At 40.3% G+C, this 27,565-nt stretch overlaps 1 protein-coding gene and 1 long non-coding RNA gene across 2 annotated transcripts in view; both read left to right on the forward strand.

Annotated features, from left to right (window-relative positions):
* The window catches only part of LOC128696625 (cingulin-like), a 31,369-nt gene extending 17,510 nt beyond the window's left edge, over positions 1-13,859 (forward strand). Inside the window, exon 8 of the mRNA XM_053787937.2 lies at positions 13,702-13,859. The gene's annotated coding sequence lies outside the window, so the exon portion shown is untranslated. The remainder of the gene's footprint in view (positions 1-13,701) is intronic.
* Positions 13,860-18,726: 4,867 nt separating this feature from the next.
* LOC128696711 (uncharacterized) lies at positions 18,727-27,293 on the forward strand. Its single transcript, XR_011393208.1, has 2 exons — positions 18,727-19,060; positions 26,660-27,293. It is a non-coding gene; the product is annotated as an uncharacterized lncRNA (long non-coding RNA).
* The last annotated feature ends 272 nt before the right edge of the window (positions 27,294-27,565 follow it).

Below are 27,565 nucleotides of genomic sequence, written 5' to 3' on the forward strand. Positions count from 1 at the left end.
TGAAGATGCATCTTCCCACTTCGCCAGTTATCCCTTTAGCACGCATTTTGTGTGCTGTTACAACATGATCGCACTTGTTAAAGGCTTTTGTAAAATCTGTATATACAACATCTGCATTCTGCTTGTTTTCCAGTGCATCCAAAACCATATCATAGTGATCCAGTAGTTGCGAGAGGCAGGAGCGACCTACTCTGAACCCATGCTACCCTGGATTGTGCAACTGTTGGGAATCCAAGTGGTTTGCAATCCTGCTTCTTAGAACTCTTTCAAAGACTTTTATGATGTGGGACATTAGAGCTATTGGTCTATAGTTCTTAGCTATTGCTTTACTGCCACCTTTATGAAGTGAGGCTATATCCAGGATTACCGCATGGGAACTGTTATGGCGAATAAAAACTAATGCCAACAAGTCCAAAATCGCTTTTTACCATAAAAGACGCGGCATCCCTCTCCTGTCGAACTCAAAACCAGTACCTCACGAATATTTTCTAAAGTCGTATTTGGAGTTAACCTTGACTCCAGGCTGTGTATGAAACCAAACATCACTTCCAAAACAGCTATTGCCGGAACTGCGCTCTCTCGGCTCTGTAAACTGAGAAGTGCACGTCTTGCCACCAAGCTTCACCTATACATAGCACTCATCAGGCCTCTCATCACTTACATGCCACTTGCCTTAACACTGGCAGCTAAGACCAACGCACTAAAACTACAACGTATCCAGAACCCGGCATTACGCTAGGTACTGGGAGGTGGGATGACTATACCATATGCAAGTCACTCCACCTCAGGACTGGCATGCCAACTTTGAATGTGTTCTGGAAAACACTGCGACGGACAACTCGACAAACTTGAGAAACACCACGATTGCTGGACTTCTTACCTTGATAACTCTGACGCCCTTACAATCTTGTCAATCTCTTCAAAGGTCTTCACGACCTTGTTCCTCCTCCTTGCTACACTTAATTTTCCAGCAATCTTGCTCTTCTCATGCACTCTTCCTGCTCCTTTACTTGCACTTTTTCACGGTTTGCTTTATCTATCCTTTATCTCTCCAATTTACCTTTAACAACCATTGTCGTGGAGGGGCGTTATCTGTCCTCTTCAGTAGAGTGGCTTGCTTAGTGTAGTTTGGGGCCATCACAAAATCCTACCTTTGCCGAAATTGCGCGACCAGTCTTGCAGTGGGTGGGAGACAGAAAGGAGCAGCAGCAGCAGCACACGACCTATAAAATACCCTATTAATGCTTTGCAATACCTTGCGGTTGGGTTTAGCCCCGACTCTTTTTCCCTTTTCTTTATTCCTTTCCTCTCCTCACCTATTCTTCAACTATCCCCACTTCCCCCTCGCCCCTAGTGGGTCCTTACCTGTGAGTCCCTTTAGTTCAGTTGGTGTCATAACAAGAGGTCGGACTATATTCTAATCCAGTTATCTAGGCTGCTCCTTAGCGCTTTTCAGTATGAATACGGATCACAACTGAATGAACATAAAACAATAAAATAAAATTTAAGATCTTTACTAGTAAAGTTGTCTAGAGGTATGTATATAAAGTTAAGACATTTGACTTAAATAAGGGGTCATGCTCCTACAATTCTGTTATTTTTTTTCTTATTCGCCGGTACTCTCCCGACCCGGGTCTTTTCCAAATAGTGGTGACCCGGCCTTGGCTCCCTATCTGGGGAGTATCTCGAGACCTAGGTCTCCCATGGAAGGAGGCACAAGTGCCCCTTCATCTTTGGGACCAAGTGTCCCCAGGCCTAGCCACAGTCCCCGCCCTCACGGGGCTCGAAGGGAGAAGCTAGGCCTCTGGTCTACCATCTGCCCCACCCCAAAGGGGCTTGTGGGGATGGCAGTCTTGTGAACTGCAGGTGGTAGCAAGCTCAGGCCTTCTCTACTACACTTCTGTTAATATATATCTAGGTATACCTTCTATAATTATAAGACTCTCAGGTACCGACAAGTCCGTACAAAAATGGTTTCACAGAGTGACGAGTATTACGTTCCGTCTCACCCACGGAGACGTACTCTACACAATCCAGAGACTAATACGAGAGAGATGGCGGAGTAAGACTAAGCTTACGTTCACCATGAATCAACAGCCAGGGAGAATGCTTGATGTAACTCGTAAGAGAGGTAGTGAGTTAACTGCTGGGAGCAGGGCTGACAAAATTTGTTCTGTAATAGTACCAAATTTTCACGAAAAGGTACCAAAAAACAAAAATGTACCATATTTTATACCACTACATAAACCCTATAAAAATCTTAAAAAAAAATATAAAAATATATATATTTAACTTACATTACATCTAACTAAAACATTGAAATAGAGGAAATAGTACATTCAACTATACATTCATCACTATACCATCTTTTTTGTTTGTTTGTTTGTTTGTTTGTCACATTCTATCACAAAGCTCTTTTGATGGGTCGAACGCCTCAAGCAACTCTAATTTTGCAGGCAATTCACAAGATAAAAACCGCTGAAACATTTGCTTTGTAAAGCAAACATTAAAATTTTAAATTTTTAGTCGAAATTCTTGCAATTCTTTCCTGGAAATTTTGAATTATCCAGGCAAATGCTTTTAGCAGTTTACCTGGAGAGAGTTCCGGGGGTCAACGCCCCCGCGGCCCGGTCTGTGACCAGGCCTCTACAGTAAATGTCATCTACATATGGTGAAAGATTATTAATATTGATTTTACTTATTAGGTACACATGATATGATTTTAGCGTACAGCGACGGCAGTTTGCTAGGGAATGTAATAAGTAGTACATAAAAAAGGTCGATGGGTAGACTCCCGGAGGAGCATCTTTTTAAGGGCAACAGATAGGTCAGCTTGTTTACTAGTACCTACAGTGAAAATAAGAGATAAATGGGGTACAATGAGAATGGCATCAGAGAATAAGAGGTGAAAGTAAAGAAACTAAAGACGATGGTTAGGGAAAGATCAACTTAGTACAAGGGTAGGCTAGAGAGAGCGCAGGTAATGACGTCACCCTTCAAGGCAGGTTCCATGATGCCGGTGAGGCACTCTTGACGCAAGGAATTAAAACTAACCTCTACTTCCTTGGATCAAACCGAGTCAATATTGTTGGTTTATTCATCAGGGAAATCACCTGATATGAGTCTGCCAGTAAGTTGACCAGTTCATCGGTGACTGAACGGTGGTGTCGGTAGTCACGTAAAGATTGGGTAACCGCCGGTACTGTGGCCTAAATGTGGCTTAAAGGTAATGTCTAAGATCCAATGTTGGTATGGAATACTTGGTGAGGCAGCGCAGCAGCGATCACTGGTTTGCTGGTACTGAATTCGGTTTTCCGAGATGAGGCTCTAGCGTTTAAACTTATGATTATTTTTTCTCGTTTAGTAATCCAATATATTGTGAATTATTATTATGTGAGCAAATTACCTGAAGGAGGTCCACAGGGTATTACCTGAATTATTACATGCAAGTAATTTGGGGGTGAGGTAAGTGGGACTTAGTCACAGCAGGTCATCGAACTGTCACTCCCTCGATGCCCACTTCCCAACCCTCACAAAAAGCTAGACCTGACATTTAATTAAGAATTATAATATTGAAACCAGCTACTCTGGTAAATTAAAGTTGTGAAATGTATATGATTAGGCTTGCTGGGTACACATAATATAATTAATATAAATTATCAGTGTTATTAGAAAAGGAATTCACATTACCACTTACCATTTAATTACTGTAGATGGATCACACCACCTGCCTGACACCTAGACCCTACACTGGCCAGCTAGAGATCTAAATAAAAGGACTAATGTTGCACTTCCCTGTGAGTGATGGTTATCCCTTATCTTCCACCATCCACACGTAATTCTTGAAGTCCCACAAATTTCCTGTCCCAATTCTTCAGCAGGAGACATTAACACGGGTTCCTATTACAAATTCAGGCAGAAAAACCCAACTGACCTTCGAGAATGCCTGATTACAGTGCACAATTCAGTCCAGTATTCACGCATTAAATTCAGTATGGCGTCTCCTCCCGGCTTCACTCGAAATTTCTTGAAGGGTTCAAATAGCATCACATTTTAATACAAAATTATTATATTATTCATTTATATATTCTACATTTAGGAAATTATGTAAAAAAAAATTCCACACAATGGAAATATAAAGACCCGAATGGAAATAAATCACTTTGACTTTTTTGAGCTATCCTAAGTTCTGTACACATATGATAATCGATGTGACTGTATTTATGTATACCTGAATAAACTTACTTTTTACTTACATTGTATGTAAACTCAAAAGGATTACTCAAACAGTGGAACCCAGCATCAATTAGAAGAGCAAGTAAAAAACTAAGCTGTTTGGTATATACTTGATCATAAGTGGAGAGATATATCACTCGATGTGTGAAAAATTTGGCTGTGAAGTTTCTATGGGAAGGATGCAGGTGTAGTGCGAGAAATGTTCAGGAACAGTTGATGAAAGGTGAACGAGTTGAATATCAGAGAAGTTACTGTGACCTCCAGGTGGCCTCAGAGACTCGCCTCAGACGTGTTAACGATCATCTGGGCTTCCCCAGCCTCAGAGACTCGCCTCAGACGTGTTAACGATCATCTGGGCTTCCCCAGCCTCAGAGACTCGCCTCAGACGTGTTAACGATCATCTGGGCTTTCCCAGCCTCAGAGACTCGCCTCAGACGTGTTAACGATCATCTGGGCTTCCCCAGCCTCAGAGACTCGCCTCAGACGTGTTAACGATCATCTGGGCTTCCCCAGAGATACACTGAAGCTTCCTAAAAAAAACCATGCCGACAAAAACATCCTTTAAGATGTCGCACCTCTACACAACTCTCTAGTTACTGCATCAGTTTCTCTTCTCCTTCCTTCCCCCTCGAGGGAGGTTCCTTGACGCTGGTGAGAGGCTCTTGATCTAAGGAATTGGATCTGTGCTCCGGTTCCCTGAATTGAGCCTGAATACCTTCCATCCCCCCCCCAAATGAGCTGTATAATTCTACGGGTTTAGCGCTTCCCCATGATTATAAAATAATAATAATAATAATAGTATCTTTATTTTTACAAGATATACAGACCATAGCTGTATACTATATACAATATATACAAAGCTGCTTGTTATGCAGAGCATTTCGGGCAAATTAGGTAAATTTTTGTCCCAGGATGCGACCCACACCAGTCGACTAACACCCAGGTACCCATTTTACTGATGGGTTAACATGGACAGTAGGTGCCTTAAGGAAACACGTCCTAATGTTTCCTGCCCTACCGCGGAATTGAACCCCGGACCTCAGTGTGTGAGCTGAGTGCGCTAGCGATCGAGCTAGCGCACTCATTCGATCATCATTACTCTGGTAATAATGATGGAATGATGTTAACGGTGCTCACACCTACATTAGTTCCAGTTCAAAAGTTTAACATTAATTCCTTAGTCAATAATTTATACATATCTTTCTCTGGCGTCATACATACGCCTGTTACAATCAGACTTCAACCTATTTAGAACAGGTAATGAGGATAAGAAGTCAAAAAAATTAAATTAACTATGTCTTTATATTAGTGGTATCCAACAGCGACAGTTCATAAATAAGACACGTACAACATTTGGGTGATTTTATTGGTGGAACGCTTCGCCTCCACACAGTTGTGATTCTCAGTTGCTCGAGCTAAGTTTACTAAATAAAATGTAACACAAGTTTACTAACGCAGGCAGTGGTGGACCTACATTTTTGGGGTCCTGAAGCTTGAGCTGTTATGGGAGTCCCTTCGTAACCAGCAACGAGGTCTGGGTAACCATTGTTATCTTCTTCATTGAGGGTTCCACGACAGATCACATTTTTTTTTTTTAATTTAACCACTACATTTCAGATTTTGATTAAAACTGCTGTACTTGATTATCTCATGTGTCAACGTTACTATTATTATTTTTATTAGCACACTGGCCGATTCCCACCAAGGCAGGGTGGCCCGAAAAAGAAAAACTTTCACCATCATTCACTCCATCACTGTCTTGCCAAAAGGGTGCTTTACACTACAGTTTTTAAACTGCAACATTAACACCCCTCCTTCAGAGTGCAGGCACTGTACTTCCCATCTCCAGGACTCAAGTCCGGCCTGCCGGTTTCCCTGAATCCCTTCATAAATGTTACTTTGCTCACACTCCAACAGCACGTCAAGTATTAAAAACCATTTGTCTCCATTCACTCCTATCAAACACGCTCACGCATGCCCGCTGGAAGGCCAAGCCCCTCGCACACAAAACCTCATTTACCCCCTCCCTCCAACCTTTCCTAGGCCGACCCCTACCCCGCCTTCCTTCCACTACAGACTGATACACTCTTGAAGTCCTTCTGTTTCGCTCCATTCTCTCTACATGTCCGAACCACCTCAACAACCCTTCCTCAGCCCTCTGGACAACAGTTTTGGTAATCCCGCACCTCCTCCTAACTTCCAAACTACGAATTCTCTGCATTATATTCACACCACACATTGCCCTCAGACATGACATCTCCACTGCCTCCAGCCTTCTCCTCACTGCAACATTCATCACCCATGCTTCACAACCATATAAGAGCGTTGGTAAAACTATACTCTCATACATTCCCCTCTTTGCTTCCAAGGACAAAGTTCTTTGTCTCCACAGACTCCTAAGTGCACCGCTCACCCTTTTTCCCCTCATCAATTCTATGATTCACCTCATCTTTCATAGACCCATCCGCTGACACGTCTACTCCCAAATATCTGAATACATTCACCTCCTCCATACTCTCTCCTTCCAATCTGATATCCAATCTTTCATCACCTAATCTTTTTGTTTTCCTCATAACCTTACTCTTTCCTGTATTCACTTTCAATTTTCTTCTTTTACATACCCTACCAAATTCATCCACCAACCTCTGCAGCTTCTCTTCAGAATCTCCCAAGAGCACAGTGTCATCAGCAAAGAGCAACTGTGACAACTCTCACTTTATGTGTGATTTTTTATCTTTTAACTCCACACCTCTTGCCAAGACCCTCGCATTTACTTCTCTTACAACCCCATCTATAAATATATTGAACAACCACGGTGACATCACACATCCTTGTCTAAGGCCTACTTTTACTGGGAAATAATCTTCCTCTTTCCTACATACTCTAACTTGAGCCTCACTATCCTTGTAAAAACTCTTCACTGCTTTCAGTAACCTACCTCCTATACCGTACATCTGCAACATATGCCACATTGCCCCTCTATTAACCCTGTCATACGCCTTTTCCAAATCCATAAGTGCCACAAAAACCTCTTTAGCCTTATCTAAATACTGTTCACTTACATGTTTCACTGTAAACACCTGGTCCACATATCCCCTACCTTTCCTAAAGCCTCCTTGTTCATCTGCTATCCTATTCTCCGTCTTACTCTTAATTCTTTCAATAATAACTCTACCATACACTTTACCAGGTATACTCAACAGACTTATCCCCCTATAATTTTTGCACTCTCTTTTGTCCCCTTTGCCTTTATACAAAGGAACTATGCATGCTCTCTGCCAATCCCTAGGTACCTTACCCTCTTCCATACATTTATTAAATAATAGCACCAACCACTCCAAAACTATATCCCCACCTGATTTTAACATTTCTATCTTTATCCCATCAATCCCAGCTGCCTTACCCCCTTTCATTTTACCTACTGCCTCACGAACTTCCCCCACACTCACAACTGGCTCTTCCTCACTCCTACAAGATGTTATTCCTCCTTGCCCTATACACGAAATCATAACTTCCCTATCTTCATCAACATTCAACAATTCCTCAAAATATTCCCTCCATCTTCCCAATACCTCTAACTTTCCATTTAATAACTCTCCTCTCCTTTTTTTAACTGACAAATCCATTTGTTCTCTAGGCTTCCTTAACTTGTTAATCTCACTCCAAAACTTTTTCTTATTTTCAACAAAATTTGTTGATAACATCTCACCCACTCTCTCATTTGCCATAATTATATTTATCTTTCTTCTTCAATTCCATAAAGAAAGAAATCAGTCATGGGGGCTGGAGAAGGTGAATGGAGTAACAGCGCCCTGGACAGTAAAAGCCCAACAGTTGCCATCCTACCAGAAAAGTAAATGTCACTATCGCCGCAAGGTATGGCAACACCGCATACCCAAACAAAAACAGTGGCACACAGCTCTTATTGTAGTGCTCTTAAGTGGTGATATCCAAATTAATCCAGGACCTCAAACTATTGTGCACAGGCAAAACAGACAGATAAATGACGGTGATAATGATGGTCTAGTAGCTAGGAATGATAACCTTAACTCCATATATAATGCATACATAGGTCAATGTGAGACGATACAGCCATTATTATCTCAAACACTACCAAACATGTGCATACACTGTACTAAAGTACGCATGAAAAACAGAAAAGGCACCTTATGTAAAATGTGTAAGGGGTGGGTGTATGATGGATGTATGTACAATTATAGCAACGGTGCCAGAATTCATTTTGTGTGTAACAAATGCACTTTGGCACAGTTACCCTTTAGCAATGATGACACTGATTTACCTAATTTTAATACAAATGACCCATTGCCATATATTGGTGATTATAATTGTTTTATGAAAACAGGCCTTCACTTTATTCATGTCAACGCAAGATCACTTCTTCCTAAATTAGCAGAGATTAAGATTCTAGCTAACAAAATTAGGGCGACAGTTATAACCATCTCTGAATCCTGGTTGGATGATACGGTGACTGACGACGAGGTCAAAATAGATGGTTAAAATATAAAACGCTTAGATAGGAACAGAAAGGGTGGTGGAGTATGGGCCTACATTAGAAATGACTTAGCTTATAACCCAAGACCTGATTTAAATAACAATAAACTGGAGATTCTATGGTTTGAAGTGCTGCTTCCCAAGACCAAACCCATCTTAGTAGGAACTAGTTACCGCTCTCCTACCCAGGACCAGATCTTAGAAGACTTTTCCAGAGTATTGTCCGGACTTGAAAACAATTGCGAGACAATAATACTGGGCGACTTCAATATCTGTTTTCAGCAGCAAAATAACGGGCTATGCAAAAGGTATAAGCAAATTCTAGGTTTAAATAGTTACACTCAACTAATTAATACACCAACCCGGATCACACAGTTCTCAGCCACCCTAATTGACCACATACTTTGTAACCGCTCTGAGAACATTAGTCAGTCAGGCGTCATTACCACAGGTCTTAGTGATCATTTCATCATTTACTGCACCAGGAAAATCACTAGGGATAGGATAGGCCTACACAGGACAATAAAAATGAGGTCAACTAGAAACTACAGTAAATAAAGACTGGTAAATAGGCTACACAATTGTGAGTGGATAGAGATAACAAGTTTCACGGACGTAAACGATGCCTGGGAAAAATTCAAAACAATATTCACTACCATCCTTGATAATATTGTACCAGTTAAAGAGGTTAGGATTAAACGAAGAACTGAACCCTGGATGACTACTGAGATATTAGATAATATGAAATTCAGAGACCAGCTGCTAAAAAGATTTAAAGCAAATAGACAGGATATTGCAGCACTAAATGAATTCCAGAGGGTGAGGAACAGAGTACAGAGACTTATAAAAGGAGCAAAGGCAAAGCACTATTGCTCAAAAATTGAAGAGTATAAGCATAACCCCAGAAAGCTCTGGCAACAACTAAAACAGTTGGGGTATAGCCATAAGCCAGTAGATAGGTCTAACATAGTACTCACTATCGATAATGAGGTATGCCACGAAACATCTAAGGTGGCAAATTGCTTTAATTCCTACTACACATCTGTTGCATCAACACTAGTAAGTAAACTACCAGCTGCATCAAATACCTTTAACACAGACTCTGATAAGTTTCAAACATACTATACCAATAAAGGGGTAACCCCAAACAGTTGTCAACTAGTAAGTGTATCTCATGACTTTATTCAAAAAGAACTAAGCAGGTTAAACCCAACTAAGAGCACTGGCCCTGATAACATCCCGTCCAAGTTCCTAAAAGATGGTGCTTCTGAACTGTCAATCCTCATTGCTCACATAATAAATCTATCAATCACCACTAATACCGTACCTGAGGGGTTCAAGGAGACCAGAGTTACTCCTATCTTCAAGAAAAATAGTAGGTCTGATGTCAGCAACTATAGGCCTGTTAGTATACTCGGTATAATATCCAAAATTCTAGAGAGGGCGGTGTACTCTCAAGTAGTTAAGTACCTCAATGACAACAACATTCTCCATAGCTATCAATCGGGCTTTAGATCTTACTCAACCGACACCTCCCTAATTAATCTGATGGATTACCTGAGAACTGAAATGATAAAGGGGAACCTCATAGGTATGGTAACCTTAGACCTGCAAAAGGCCTTCGATACTATCAACCACAATATATTATGTAAGAAACTTCAAGCTATCGGTATAGGTTCTGTAGACTGGTTTAAGTCCTACCTTAGCAACAGGAGACAAATTGTCAAAATCAACAAAACGGAATCAGAACCCCTGCCGACAGCATGTGGAGTTCCCCAAGGTAGTATTCTGGGTCCCTTATTATTCTTATGTTATGTCAATGACATGCCTATCAGTGTCAAGTGCAAACTCCTACTGTATGCAGATGACAGTGCCCTGTTAGTGTCAGGTAAAGACCCACAAGATATAGCTAATGTTTTAACACTGGAACTGGAGTCCTGCAGCAAATGGTTAGTAGACAACAAACTATCATTACACCTCGGGAAAACTGAAGCCATTCTCTTTGGCACGAAACATAAACTGAGAAGGGTAAATAATTTTAATGTCCAGTGTAATGGGGAGCCCATCACTTTGGTTTCATCAGTAAAATATCTGGGAATCCCCTTTGACCCATGCATGTCAGGAGAATTGATAGGGAACAGTGTAGTAAAGAAAGCGAATGCCAGACTGAAGTTCCTGTATAGACAAGCACAGTGTCTACCTACTGAGGCTCGCAGGACCCTATGTCTAGCCCTTATACAATGCCATATGGATTACGCTCGCTCTTCATGGTACTCTTCCATGACAAAAAAAACTGAAAGATGGACTGCAACTCACCCAGAACAAAATCGTAAGATTCATCCTGGGGCTGAGACCAAGAGAACATGTAGGTAGGATGAATTACAGCAGTTGGATATGCTGAATGTTGAAGACAGAGTAAAACAACTGAAGCTAAATCATGTTTATAAATTGCTCACAGTGTCAAGAATATCTTGCTGTCAATTTTGTCAAGGTTGGGAACCAAAGCAATCATAGTACTAGGGGGAGAGAGCACAACTTTGTAGTAGCCACAGTCATTGGCCAGGCTTCAAACACCTTTTATTGTACAGCAATACCCCTCAAGGAAGGTTCCTTGATGTTGGTGAGGGGCTCTTGATTTAGGGAATTAGATCTGTGCTCCAGTTCCCCGAATTAAGCCTGAATGCCTTCCACATCCCCCCCCCAGGCGCTGTATAATCCTCCGGGTTTAGCGCTTCCCCTTGATTATAATAATAATAATGTACAGCAATAAAGGAATGGAACAGACTGCCCGCACATGTCAAAGCCAGTCATAGCATGAACCAGTTCAAGAAGAGTGCCAAAAGGTGTCTGATGAATGTAGCTACAGAAAGGGAGGGGAATGATTTTCTATTTTTTAGCTAACATACGTGTAAATTTTACCTTATTCCTAGTAATGACCCTCGTATTGTAGATAGTCTTAATGACCTTGGTGTAGTAGATAGTCTTTTTAGTATGATAATAAGATTTTATCTTCATTATAGAATAATAAGAAAATATTATAACCCTTACATTATAATAATAAGGTAAAAGGACCCCAATGGAAATAAGTCACTGTCTGACTTTTTTGGGTTATCCCAGGTTCTCTACACATATGCTGCTATGTATGATAATTCTATGTAACTGTATTTGTGTATACCTGAATAAACTTACTCTTTTTACATTGCTTAACCACTCTCTTAACCTCTCTCTCTTCTTCTCCATATACTCCTTCTTCCTTGCATCACTTCTACTTTGTAAAAACTTCTCATATGTTAACTTTTTCTCCCTTACTACTCTCTTTACATCATCATTCCACCAATCGCTCCTCTTCCCTCCCGCACCCACTTTCCTGCAACCACAAACTTCTGCTGAACACTCTAACACTACATTTTTAAACCTATCCCATACCTCTTCGACCCCATTGCCTATGCTCTCATTAGCCCATCTATCCTCCAATAGTTGTTTATATCTTACCCACACTAGTAACTACACGTTCCTAGTGTGTATAAAAATTTCCTGTGCCTTATAGTTTCGAGTTATGGGGATGATGAAAATTAGAAAAATGTTATATATATGCATGCTGCAAATTAGAATGATGGAAAAAATAGAAAAGACCACAGTCAGTACAGTCTTATTTTAGACACCTATGAGAATACTATATGAAGCATATTTTACAAAATACTTTTTTATTGTTTTGTTTTTTTTACCCTAGTAACATATTCACTTACAGTTTTGTCATATGAGAGCTTCCTTGCCATGTCATTTTCCAGAGACAAAATGCATAAAGAATTTAAACGCTCTTCAGTCATGGTACACCGAAATTTGTTCATTGATAAAGGATAACTTTGAAAAATTCCTTTCTGCTTCACAGATCGTGATAGACATTGTCAAGTACAGTAAGCGCACTTGTTATTAATATTAGGGAACACTTCAATTAGGTGTTTCTCACAAATAAGCTGAAGTACTGCGCATTGCATTCTAGATGGCGTGTTTTCTTCTGTTTTTCGTATACGACTAACCTACATAATACTTTAATAACCTTTTAATTTTTACTTTAACTTATTTTGTATTGAATTACACTATATTCTTATTATTATTATTATTATTATTATTATTATTATTATTATTATTATTATTATTATTATTATTATTATTATTATTATTAAAAAGAAAACTCATACAGCAACCTCAACAGAACACATGACCATAACACAAGGCACAGATCACTCTTTGATGTTCCTCGTGTCCATCTCACGCTATGCAAAAACTCAATGCACATAAAAGGCCCTAAAATCTGGAATTCATTACCAATGAATATAAAAGAAACATTATCTGTTTATAAATTCAAGTCTCTTTTCAAAAATCACTTACTCACCCACAACCAAATAAATACTGAATAATTGTATCTTATAAATTGTATAACTTAAATGTTTCTCATAATTGTATCACAGAAATATTTAACCTGAGACCCAATCAAACTTTATTATTTTTTAATGACATTCTACTGAATGTACAGCAATGCATGCAACCATATGACCTGTCTTTGTAATACTCACTAGAGCTTAATTGTTATCTGTTTACAATAATGTTTAGGAATGCTTAGTTAATCTTAAGTTAATTTTAAGCCTGCCCATAATGCTCTGTATACAAGGGGCTTTGGCATGCTGCACTAATTGTATTCTTTTGTACTTTTCTGTATCATGTTCAAATTAATAAATACATAAATAAATAAATAAAATCGCATCTAGGGCCCCTCAAGGATTAGGGGCCCTGAAACTTAAGTGTCATTAGTGTCATAATAGATCCGTCCCTGGACATAGGTTTATATTATACAATTGTGTTTGTCCAGTAAACCTGAAGGATTAAATTATATATTTTTATATTACATTTGTTCTATTTATCATTATATTTATCCAATCATTTTTTATTCCTCAGCCTAACAAAACACTCCCGGACGACAGCTATTGGTTACAGGTCGATCTTCTGAACAATGTCTCCTTCCACCACCAAGAAGTCGACACCAACATTCAGAATGCGACCCTTAACCTTCTGACACCACCAACAGGCAACAAGGGAGGGTTGGCCTGTATGTCAAAGAGTCGCTCATTTGCACAGAGATACTGAACACCACAAATGATGTAGTTGAAGTTATAACAATAAAAATCGAGAACCAAAACTTAGTCATTGTACTTGTATATATGCCACCGGATGTAACTTCCCAACAGTTCAAAGAACAACTGTCAAAAATCGACTCCTGTCTGGACAACTTTCCAGCCCCATCCCCAAACATCTTGCTGCTTGGTGACTTCAATCTAAGACACACAAAATGGAAGAATATAGCAAATAATGTCGTAGCAGAAATAATCCCTGGAGGTAGTTCAGATGAAAGGTCACACACGCAGGAGCTGCTGAATTTCTGCAACAAAACACCCTAAGTCAGCAAATAGTGGAGCCAACAAGACTGGAGAACACACTGGACCTTATTTTCACAAATAATGAGGACCTGGTAAGGAATATAATAATATCAAAAACAACAAATTCTGATCACAATCTAATCGAAGTCCAGACTTGCATGCACAGGAGTCCTGATCGGCACGATGCATTCAGTTATGAGGTACCTTTACCAAATTCAACTTCAACAACAAGAACATCATCTGGAATCAGGTAAACTATGCCCTAAATGAAACATGCTGGGAGGATATCTTAAATTATATGGACCCTAACCAATGCCTCGAAAAGATCACCCTCCTGGTAGCTGAAGTATGTTCAAGGTATATTCCTATAAGACAAACGAAAAGAAGAAGTAAACTGGAGAGAGAGAGACGCTCCCTCTACAGGAGAAGACAAAGAACCATTGAGCTCCTCAAGAATGCCAGATTATCTGATACACGGAAGGTAGTGCTAACCAGGGAAGTGGAAAATATTGAGCTGAAGTTAAAGGACTCATACAGAATCCAGGAGAGACAAGAGGAGCTAAAAGCGATTAATGAAATTGAAAGAAATTCGAAATAATTCTTTTCATACGCCAAAAACAAGTCAAAAACCACTTCTAGTATAGGGTCCCTGCTCAGACAAGATGGATCCTACACTGACGACAACAAAGAAATGAGCGAGATACTGAAATTGCAGTATGACTGTTCAGCGAGCCACTAACCAGTTTAAAGATAGACGATCCAAACAATTTTTTCATGAATGAGCCTCAAAACCCTGCCAATGTAGGCCAAATTCATGACATAACTTTAACTCCACTAGACTTTGAGAAAGCCATCGACGACAGGCCCATGCACTCAGCCCCAGGCCCAGACTCGTGGAACTCGGTGTTCATTAAAAACTGCAAGAAACCCCTCTCACGGGCCCTAAGTATGCTATGAAGAAGGAGCTTAGACACAGGCGAGATTCCACAGTCACTAAAAACAACAGATATAGCCCCACTCCATAAAGGTGGCAGCAAAGCAGTAGCTAAGAACTATAGACCAATAGCTTTAACGTCCCACATCATAAAAATCTTTGAAAGAGTTCTAAGAAGTAGGATAGCAAACACCTAGACTCCCAAAAATTGCACAACCCAGGTCAACATGGTTTCAGAGCAGGTCGCTCCTGCCTTTCGCAACTGCTTGACCACTATGATATGGTCCTAGATACACTGGAAAACAAACAGAATGCGGATGTAGTATACACAGACTTTGCAAAAGCCTTTGACAAGTGCGACCATGGTGTAATAGCACACAAAATGCGTGCTAAAGGGATAACCGGCAAAGTAGGCAGATGGATCTTCAACTTTCTAATCAATCGCACACAAAGAGTAGTGGTAAACAAAGTTAAATCAGATGCTGCCATAGTGAAGAGCTCTGTCCCACAAGGCACAGTACTCGCACCTATCCTGTTCCTTATTCTCATATCAGACATAGACAGAGATGTAAACCACAGCACTGTATCATCTTTTGCAGACGATACTAGGATCTGCATGAGAGTGTCATCCACTGAGGACACGGCAAAGCTCCAAGAAGATATAAACCAAGTTTTCCAATGGGCAACAGAGAACAATATGATGTTCAATGAAGACAAATTCCAACTACTCCGTTATGGAAAACTGGAGGAAATAATAACTAGAACTGAGTATACTACAAACTCCAATCACACAATAGAGAGGAAAAGTAATGTGAAGGACCTAGGTGTGGTAATGTCCGAAAACCTCACCTTCAAGGACCACAACAATGCCACTATCACATCTGCTAGGAAACTGATAGGATGGATAATGAGAACATTCAAGACAAGAGATGCTAAGCCAATGATGATCATTTTTAAATCACTTATTCTTTCTAGGCTGGAATACTGCTGTACATTAACATCCCCATTCAAGGCAGGTGAAATTGCAGAGCTAGAGAATGTACAGGGAACCTTTACTGCACGTATAAGTTCCATCAAACACCTTAACTACTGGGAGCACCTGGAAGCACTTGACTTGTACTCACTAGAGCGCAGGCGAGAGAGATGTATCGTAATCTACACCTGGAAGATTCTGGAGGGACTGGTCCCTAATATGCACACAGCAATCACTCCATACGAAAGCAAAAGACTTGGCAGGCGATGCAACATACCCCCAGTGAAAAGTAGGGGCGTCACTGGCACACTAAGAGAAAACACAATAAGTGTCCGGGGCCCAAGACTGTTCAACAGCCTCTCACCAGCAATAAGGGGCATTACAGGAAGACCCCTGGTTGTCTTCAAGAGGGAGCTGGACAGATACCTAAAGACGGTGCCGGATCAGCCGGGCTGTGGTTCGTACGTTGGATTACGTGCGGCCAGCAGTAACAGTCTCGTTGATCAGGCCCTGATCCACCGGGAGGCCTGGTCGTGGACCGGGCCGCGGGGACGTTGATCCCCGGAATGCCCTCCAGGTAGCCTCCAGGTAACCACCATCCAAACGTTGACCAGACCCTTCAAGTAGTCAACCACCATCGAGTGTCCCGTAGCTCGATCGCTAGAGCACTCAGCTCACTAATGTCTGGAGTTCGAATCTCCGGTACTGCTGGAAAAAACATTAGGTACGTGGTTTCCATAAGATACATGCTGTTCCTGTTCACCCTTCAGTATAAAATGGGTACCTGGGTGTTAGTCGACTGGTGTGGGTCGCATCCTGGGACAAAACTGACCTAATTTGCCCGAAATGCTCAGCATAACAAGCGGCTTTCCATATAGTAGCATGTCATTGATGTCAGCTAGGACTGTATACCTTGTACATGTACTTGTAGCAAATAAAGATATTATTATTATAAATCCACCACAACTAACCAGAAGACTACCACCGTCATCCATTAATCGACAACCAACATCCAGAAGTCGACTAACAAAAACAGGAAACCAACCACCACCGTTCAGAAGTCTACAACCAACCAGAAATCGGCCACCAACAACCAGAAATAAACTACCAGCATCCAAGAGTCGACCACCAACATCCAAGCATCGACCACCAACATCCAAGCATCGACCACCAACATCCAAGCATCGACCACCAACATCCAAGAATCGACCACCAACATCATGAAATTAACATTCACTGCTATAAATAAAACTAACGTCTTAGACCCCTCAAGGGAGGTTCCTTGAAGCTGGTGAGGGGCTCTTGATCTTGGTAACTGTATCTGTGCTCCAGTTCCCTGAATTAAGCCTGAATACCTCCCATCACCCCCCTCCCCCACATGCGCTGTAAAATCCTACGGGTTCAGCGCTTCCCCATGATTATAATAATAATCTAACATCTTAGAACTTAACGTCACGTGCATAGCTACTTACTCTCGTTGATAATTTCTGTTGGCTAGCCCCAGTTTACTTGCTGCCATTTATTGGCTTCTGTTGCTTAGGTCCCGTTCACTGCCTTCCTGTGATCGTCCTCGGTTAATTGCAACATGCTGACTGCCCCCTGTTAATTGACTTCATAATTCTGCTACAGCCTTATCTTAACTTGTGAATTTTTTGCCCCATAATCACTATGGACGCTTGCTAGTGTGTGTGTGTGTGTGTGTGTGTGTGTGTGTGTGTGTGTGTGTGTGTGTGTGTGTGTGTGTGTGTCTGGCTTCTAATGTAATTGTTGTCTTATGTGTATAGAGCAGCATTATAATGCCGGGCTGTTATTTACACCCTACGTGGCACAAAGGTCCTCGAATAACACAACTGATCCTTAAAGAACAATGCTCGAAGACTCATAATGGCAAGTTTATCTTAGTTTTTTTCCCGTCTGCACGGGGATTCAAACTAATTAAAGAAAGGATTATTTAGTGGAAGATAAATACAACTGTTGGAGGAAAGGTTGGCTAGATTAAGTGATATGGAGGACGTCGAGAACGCATGGAAAATATTTACATATACAGTGTGAGAGTATGTAGTAGGTGTGTGGGGATACATACGGGTGAAAGAATGAGGTCATAAAAAAAGATGTTGTGTTTGAGGGAGTTGGAACTCCAATGTTTCGCCCAGGAACTTAGTCAAGACGATTCAGACAATAAAATATGATGATAATATGTATATTTGCTAGGAACGTAGTCCTGACACAGGTCTTTGCCGGATGGTGATCTGTCACTGTTTCCCGGAGCGTCGGAGATTGTATAAGTGATGTACCGCTTCCACTTTGAAGTACTTTATATACCATCAGTACCAACAAAAAAAAAAGACAAAAAGAGAATGCTGAGGACATCTAATCAAGAAATAACTCGAAACACTGGATTCAAATTGGATAAATACAGATTTAGATAGGACTTAGGAAAGTACTGATCTACTATAGCACTAGAGTTGTAGATGAGTGGAACAATTTGCCGAGTACTTATCTTTAAAAGTAAAATTAAAATGCGAGTGAGAAGGGATGGGTTTGAGAGGGATCTGCCAAGTATGGGCCAGTAGGCTTGCTCTAGTGCTCCTCTTATTATTATGTTCCAGCGAGACACGGGATATTTGGGGTGTGGGAATTCCTCTTGGTGACGACGGCGACTGATACGTATCAAGTTATTTTTCACTTTTTTTTATGGGCATTTCACATTCATAACCCAAGGATGCTCCTACGCCAAGGTGCCACATAGTTAAATAATGCTGCGATATTGATGAATATAAGAAAGGATGACTGCAGGAGCACAGCGCAGTAGCAGAACACAGTTAACTTCGATACAACCGTACCTCCACCATGCGTCTGCTACATCTCCTAGCCATTGTTATGGTGGCTCTCCTGGCTGCCGTGCCGTCCCAGGCGGGCCGGCATCAGCGTCCCTACTTGCCGAGGCCCAGATACAGGCCTGGCAAGTAAATGGTTAGTAAAGGGATACGTAACTAAGTTACCCATCAATTATTATTTTAGAAGTCGAGGAATTAGTTATTTTTCTTAACATTAGTTATATACTAAAGCTCAGTCACGTATATTTCGTAAAGTTATGTACACTTTTACATAACATATTAACATTTCATAGTTGTAAATACATTTTTTAACACCATTAAACAAAATAGTTTGAATTTACCAAAACAATAACATTTAATACTTGTTTTCATGGTAAAGGGCACCACAAGTATTCGTAATAATATGCAATAACTTTATTTCAAGAGTTACAAAACAAATGATACTATGGAAAAACGAATGGTCAACTTTCACACAACAAATTAGGATTAAAGACGCAAATGTCACTCTAGAACATTTAATTGGTGGATATTTTGCTGTACAGAAAACAGATAAACCAAATTATATATGATAAGGAAATCAGGTGATTTAGATAGGACGAGGTCCAGTGATGTCTGATGCTTGAGTATTTTAAATGGGCCGCAGAAAACAGTATGAAGTTCAATGAAGACAAACTTCGATTACTCTACTATGGAAAACTCGAGGAAATTAAAACTGTATCAGAGTTCAACACAAACCCCCAACCACACAACAGAGAGAAAAACTAATGTGAAGGACCTAGGGGTAGTAATGTCAGAGAGTTTCACTTTCAAAGATCACAACAATGTATCTACCACATTTGCTAGGAAAATGATAGGATGGATAATGAGAACCTTCAAAACTAGAGTTGCCAGGCCCATGATGATTCTCTTCAAATCGCGTGTTATCTCTAAGATGAAATATTGCTGGGTCCTTCCATCATCGCATTAACATTAAAAGATGATTAATATTTTGGATGACACGTCACGCACATGTTTCGTGTAAAGAATAAGAACTTTATCATCATTCAAAAAAATAATCACAGATATTACAACTTACAAATACACAGACGAAAGGAACCGCCAATAATTATAGTAAATTACTATAATGCAAGGTAGATTAGGAGGATAATGCAGGCAACACTGTTTATAATGCAACATATAGACCAATAAAATACTGCACTGCGAAACAATTTTATATACCAAGCGAACAACTGGGATTGTCCCACAAAGTCAGATGTAAACAAAGGGACGAACTCAGCATGCAAGCACAAATAATGTCTCAAGACACAACACATATAAAAGATATAATGGTATGGACAATATGGATGACAGAACACGATTTTTTTAGATTTTGCCACCGAAGTGGCTAGTTTATTGTGCACCCCATATCCATCCTGTGGACGGTAGCGCGAGAGCATGTGGATACACAAAAGGCCTAGGAACTAGGCCCCAAAGGGTTAACAGGAATACATATGGATTTATATCTACATATCTATAGTTCACTTATCTGTTACAAGCAAATTTAGGAAATTTGCTTAGTATATCTGGTATCTTATTTTCATTAATAAGATATCTTGACATGTCACATAGGTTATTATACTGTCTGTCTCTGTATTCCTCAATAAGTGGACAATTAAGCACATAGTGTTCAAGAGAGTGACCATATGCCTGATCACATAATTTACATTTAGTTTGATCATCATCTGTGTGTCTCCCAAACTGCCAGAAGTACTTGTAACCAAGCCTAAGCCTGGCCACTACAACATCAGTCAGTCTGTTCACATTGCAAGTTGCTCCATAAACATACTTATCTACGTTCATGTTATCATAGTGGGTTATAGATCTACTCAGGCTTCTAACTGCATTCCTATAACAATCATCTTCATTATTTACTTCTCTCCTAATATTATTCCTAATGCTAGACACAGTTATACCAAAGTTATATTCTACGTTCTCCTTCTGGATACTCTTCTTGGCTAACATATCAACTTTATCATGAAGGAGTAATCCAATGTGTGATGGGATCCATAGCAATTGTACATTAATTCCTTTGTCCCTAATTTTTGAGTATCTATACCTGGCTTCCCCAATGAGCATGTTGTTGGAGTCATTATATGAGCCAAGAGCCTTCAATGATGACATAGAATCAGTAATGATGATAGAGTCAAGCTCAGTGTCATAGGTTAGCTTTAGCGCCATTAGGATTGCAAACAATTCAGTTTGCAGTGTAGACGCCCAGTTGTTAATTCTTATGCCTAACTCAACAAATTTATTATCGTTCTTAACTAGGGAGGTGGCAACAAGAGCAGATGCAGCCCTGCCAGAAGACTCCTGTTTAGATCCGTCAGTGTATATAACTTGTGATAACTTATTACTACCAGCTAGGCGAAAAATTTCTTCTTGAGCAGTTGCTCTAACAAGAGATTTAAGGAAGGGATTACTAGCAATGAGCTTCTTGGGAGGGACTTGTAGGTATGTGATATTAAATGAACACATCTTCCATGGAGGGGTGAAATGCTCTTGTTGCCTACAGTGATACAGTTCATGCAGGTTATAAAACTTAATGCAATTGCACGTTTTCACAATCCATTTAGATCTGTGTGTATTTACCTCTAGACACTTGGTAAGATTCACTGTGACAGTGTCTGGTTCGTTTCTCAACATTCTAATACCGAGTACAGTGTTAATTTCAACAATCCTATCACTGATACTAGAAATACCAAGCTCCTTCCTCATGTTAAGAACTTTTGTAGATCTGGGACAGCCAAGAATAGTCCTGAGAGCTTCATTTTGCATTAACTCCAAGGGTCGGAGGGAACTTTCTCTAGCTAATATCAACATGGGAGCAGCATAATCAATTAAGGACCTAACATAGGCTATGTACATCATTCTCACGATTCTCACATTAGCACCATAGTTGGGATTGTAGCCAGCAACAGCTTTGAGAGCATTTAGCCTAGCTTTACATTTCTTGTTTAGTTGTGGTATAGTGGATTTGTTAAAGGGTACATCTACACCAAGATATCTGTAAGTTTTAACGTAGCTAATGATTTTACCCTGCAAATAGATGGGCGGGGGATGTCGTTTGCTTGTTAATATCTTTGTTTTAGAGGAAGATATTATGAGGCCTAGTCGATTACAAATTGCTTGAACTTCATTAAGAATGGTATTCATCTTCTTATGCCCTGTTGTATGGATCATGATATCATCAGCATAGCTTATAGCTATATGCTTAGGTGAGGCAGGTAGAGCATTTAGGAGAGCATTAATCAGAATATTAAATAGCATGGGACTAAGAACTCCTCCCTGCGGTGTACCTAAAGACATTTCTTTAGAATCACTTCTGAAGCCTTGGTAAAGGACAGAGGATACTCTATTTGACAGGTATCCTATTATCCAGCAGAGTAAGCTACCACCAATATTCATTTTGGCTAGTTCATGTAGTATAACGGTTCTGTTTGCAATATCAAATGCAGATTTTAGATCAAGAAAAGTGGTAAAACTAGTAGAGGTGTGTGCAGTGAGAAAGGTGGAAATACAGTTCTGCACACTTTTACCTTTCATGAACCCATAGAGGTAGGGGGAAAGTTGATGTCTGATTCTGTAGTACAATCTGTTAAGCATCATTCTTTCAAAAGTTTTGCAAAGACAACTAGTTAAGGAGATCGGCCTAAATGTATCAGGCTGTTGGGGCTTAGGGATAGGTACAATGAGACTATTGGTCCAGGAAGTAGGAAGAACGCCCTCAATGTAACTGAGATTATACAGTGCCAACAAAGGGTTATCAGGCACGTGCCTTAGAGTTCTGAGAATATCATAGGTTATACCATCCTCTCCAGGAGCAATTGATCGACCTTTGGTTAATGCATTATCTAATTCATACTCGGTAAAGAGGCAATCACTCTCATCAATATTTTGGCTCATAAAATTAATCAGTTTCAACATTTCTTCAGAAGTACTCTCTAAATTTTTTCTAATATGAGATGGAAGGCTTTCATGCCTGGATGTTTTGGACCAGTCATTTATGAGGTCATTTGCTTTTTCAAGAGGAAAGGGATGAGCAACATTGCCAGTCTTTTTCCTGGTTATTTTATTTATACCTTTCCAAGCCAAACTCAGAGGGGTGGACCTATTTAATCCACTAACAAACTGTTCCCATTCCTGTTGCCTAAGTTCTTCCTTTCTATTCCTTGCATTTGTTAGTGCAGCTTGGAACGTTCTAAGCAGGTTTGGGGTTCTACATTCACGGTATGCTTTACCAATCCTCCTAGCTGCATGTGTTAGATTGCGCAGCTGTGGATCATTATAGTATTTACATTGGTTTTTATTGTTATTTATAGTGGAGGGTCTTTGTTTCCTATTCCTGCCCACTTGATCTGTGAGAACACTCTCAATAGTGGTAATTATATCATCATTAAATTTTTGTGTGCCAGTGGGCTCGTAATTCTTATACCATTGATCCAAGTGGTTAATAAAGTTGTCTCTGTGTTCTGGTTTGAGAATAAGTTTCCTCCTTCTGTATTTAGCTCCTTGATTGCTGGAGATGTGATCAAGATTGACAGTTGTTAGTCTTGGGAAGTGATCAGATAGAAGATCATCAACTATGACAGAGTCATGTATCGTATATGATGTATTAAATCCAAGACACAGATCTAGTATGCCACCATATATGTGAGTAGGCTCAGTAGTGCCCACAATTCGAACATTATCATGCTCATTCAGCAATCTCACTAGTTTAGTTCCATTGGTGTTTGTAATAGACCCACCAATATTCTTATGTCTGGCATTAAAATCTCCAAGAATGATGGTAGGTTCACTATTGATGCGATCTGGTAAAGCATCAGGTCGAAGCTGGTTCGCTGGGGCATAGAGATTAAAAATGTTTATGGAAAAATCGCCTGCATATACTTTGACACCATGATACTGCATGTTAACTCGACTCTGCAAGGAAAGGAGTGAATGTGGCAAGTTCTTTCTGACATACATCACACAACAGTTGGTTGACCTTAGGTTATAAGCTGCATATCCAGGCAAGTTTGGTGGAGGTGCTCCATCTTTCAATCTACATTCCTGCAAACAGATGACATCAATATTCTTGGTTGCACTAATATGATGTAAGTCAGGCAACCGCTTCCTGATGGAAGCAATGTTCCATGAAAAGATTTGTAATGTATCCATTGTAGTGAGTTATTACAATCTCTTGCTCATAAGATGATTAAACTATTATGCTTTGACTGCAGTGTGCAGACACTTAAGAGCAAATAGCATAGTTTGTACGTCTTTATCTTCAGAACCTTTATTTTTAAGCATTTTTCGGCATTTTAGCAGCCAGTTATGAGGCAAGTTTTGAAGGCAAGAGTTATGGGCTTCTTTCTCACAAATTGCTGGAAGCTGAACGGGGATTGCTGCACTTTTGACATCATCACCATGCTCAAGAGCATCATCCTGATTACATATATTTATTAAACTTGTCAGGATCTGTTCAAGATGCTCAATTTTTTTCTGGAAATTTGTTATAATATGAGGAAGGTCAGGCGGATCCAATGCCTCTCCGGAGGATGGCACTTCTGGGTTAGTGCTTCCTTTAACACCTATCACCTTAACAGGTACCATGGTTACATTAGTGTTCTCTGTTTCATCATTCATTGCAGGTAGGTCCTGTGCATCTGACTCATCTCCAATTTCCAGGGAGGTTACCTGTGTGGTGTCCGTCTGACTGTTGTAGTTGTGTGTATTGGGAGAAATGACAAACTCATCCCCATATTCAGGTGTAGCCATAGGTATCTGTAGTGGCAGACCAGTAGTTCCATATGTGCTAGCAGGGATGGCTAGCTCCTCCACAGCTGGTGTGTGTGATGGCATTCTGGTATCACCAGAATTCTTTGCAGTGAGGTGGGGTTCTTGCACACTTTGCAGAGGTTCAGTCTCAGATCTGGCCGTGGTAGACTGGATGGCCCCATCCTCAGTTACCATTAAAGGACTGTTATCAGGTTTACCTCGAAGGTTGTTTGGGTTCTGACTGCAGTCCTTGTGGGAAACTGTAACCCCAACTTCTTTACAGTTAATACACTTAAATTTTTGGCTGTCAGGGCCTACTGTGCATTCTCTAGTGGAATGTTTCCCAGCACACTTACCACACCAAGAATGTAGTATTCCACAGTCTACTGCAACATGGCCATAGTGCTGGCATTTGTAACACCTACGTTTAGGGGGTAGGTACACTTCGATGTTTAGAAAACGTAAACCATGCACCCAGATATTCCGGGGGAGGGGCACAGGACCCACCCAACTGGCAATAATTTGGGATTTTCCTTTAAGTCTTTTAGGCTTGATGATATGCTCACTTAGAGTCAGATGGGATGGGTCCATGCAGAGAGGGTATCCAAAGATTATGATACTGACCCATTTTTTAAAGTGGTGAGTGTCTGATTGAGGTCGGAGCAGCTTAATATCCCCATAAGGTGTACTAAGTAGATCATTGATCAGTTCTGCATTCTGTTCCACAAACACAAAGTTGTGTGTGTTTTTCCTAAATTGGATCCTTGAGTTAGGATGCTTGTTTACAGCTGCCATTAGCCATGCACACTTAGCAGGCAGCGGGGTGTTGTCAGGGAAGTTCAGCTTAACACATTCTTCCTTTGAAGAAAGACTTCTTGCAGCCTCTGTGCACCAAGGACGTTTAGTATCACACTGTGTACGAGTCAAGTGAGTCTGACTACGTCGACGCTCTAGCCCTTTCTCACTTTTTCTCTTTTGTTTACTTTTAAAGGTCTGGAAGCTATCATCATTTCCATCACCTGCAGAAATAGGTTCCTCTATGACAGTTGCCATGTTTGCCAGTGATGATATCTGGTGTAAGACTCACAACACAAGAATTCCTCGCTTATCTTTCCCTTATAGCTTATGCAAGAGCAAATATTCACTACAAAGTCAGAAGTCCAAACACGAGTGCATACACTCAGGACATTTTTACTGGATACGTTTCGGTCCCCGGATCTTAGTCTACTCCATTTAGAGTGACCAAGGTATACGTTGTCCCAGTAACCTATTTTTATCTCCATGGGTTATTTTCGTTGTAATGTGATTTGGACCATAAAGAAAGTTAACAAGTATTCTAATTTTCGGTTACTCTAACTTATTTTAGTGAAATCTTATAATTTCAGATGAAAGACGTGGAAAGCAATATACATTTATACAACACTGGTATCTATATTCTGGAAACGTTTCGCCAGACAGTGGCCAGAAGAGGAGTTTGAGGTAATCAGTCCCTTAGCTCAGCCTGGAGCCGATGTGTTCAGTCCACTAATCTTGATGAAAGTATTGTAATCAAGACTGATGATTCACGAAATCGCAATTACACGATTGCAAGCAAACCATACCATGGGCGGGGTTAGAACCCGCAAACCCTCTGATCGCGGGTTCTAACCCTGTCCGCGGTATCGTTTATCAAGACTTCTGTGTATTGGACTGAAGAAGCCACTAGCTGGCGAAACGTTTCCACAATATAAATTCTCATATGTTGGACAAGTCTCTCATTCATCAACTTGTCGGTTTTTCTAAACCATTTATACAAACAATAAACACATTTACTGACGTCTGTGTACATCATTTATAGGATTCTGTTTCGCCAGTAAATCTGAAAAGCTAAATTATACATATTGATTGAATATTTCGCTTATTTAACAATATGTATTTATCAAATATTTCCATTCCTCAGCTGACATAACATTCTCGGACGATGGCCAGTGATATCCAGAAGACCATCAAAATAATCCAATGTCCGTGTCCAACACCATTATAAAGTCGACCACCACCAAGAAGTAGACCACCACTAAAAAGTCGACCACCACCAAGAAGTAGACCACCACTAAAAAGTCGACCACCACCAAGAAGTAGACCACCACTAAAAAGTCGACCACCACCAAGAAGTAGACCACCACTAAAAAGTCGACCACCACCAAGAAGTCGACTACCAACATCCAGACATTTACTACTATATAAAAAGATGAAGGTCCGAGAGTTTAACTTCACGTGTATATCTACTGACTCCCGTTGATGACTTCTGTTAGCTGGCCCCAGTTAACTTGCTCCCATTTATTGGCATCAGTTGACTGGGTCCTGTTGACTGACTACCTATGATCTTCCTCCGTTGATTGAAATATAGTGATTATCCCTGTTATCTGAATTCATAATTCGGCTTCTGCTTTATGTTAACTTTAACTCTTAATGAAATGTTTGTTCCGTAATCCCTGTGTACACACGCGCTCGCGCGCGTGTGTAAGTATACCTGTGTGTGTGTTCCTTTCATGTACTTTGTTGTCTTCCTTCTGTGAGTAAAGAGCATCAATATATTACAGAGTTATTTATATCCCGTGTCGCCCAAAATTGTATGTATAACACAGTTGTTTGTTACTGAACAAACAGATCCATAACCTCACTCAGTGATCGAGGTTATGGAACTGAACACTCACCAAGGTTAAGGGACTTTGTATACCATTAATGAAATATTAGGCAGATCTGAGTCACACTTGCTCATGAACCTTTCTAACATATTTTTAAAGCTACCTGAAATTCTAGCTTTAATGATGCCACTTAGGAGTTCATTTCACTCATCTATAACTAT

The sequence above is a fragment of the Cherax quadricarinatus genome, chromosome 46 (genome assembly GCF_038502225.1).
Source record: "Cherax quadricarinatus isolate ZL_2023a chromosome 46, ASM3850222v1, whole genome shotgun sequence".
NCBI lineage: Eukaryota > Metazoa > Arthropoda > Malacostraca > Decapoda > Parastacidae > Cherax > Cherax quadricarinatus.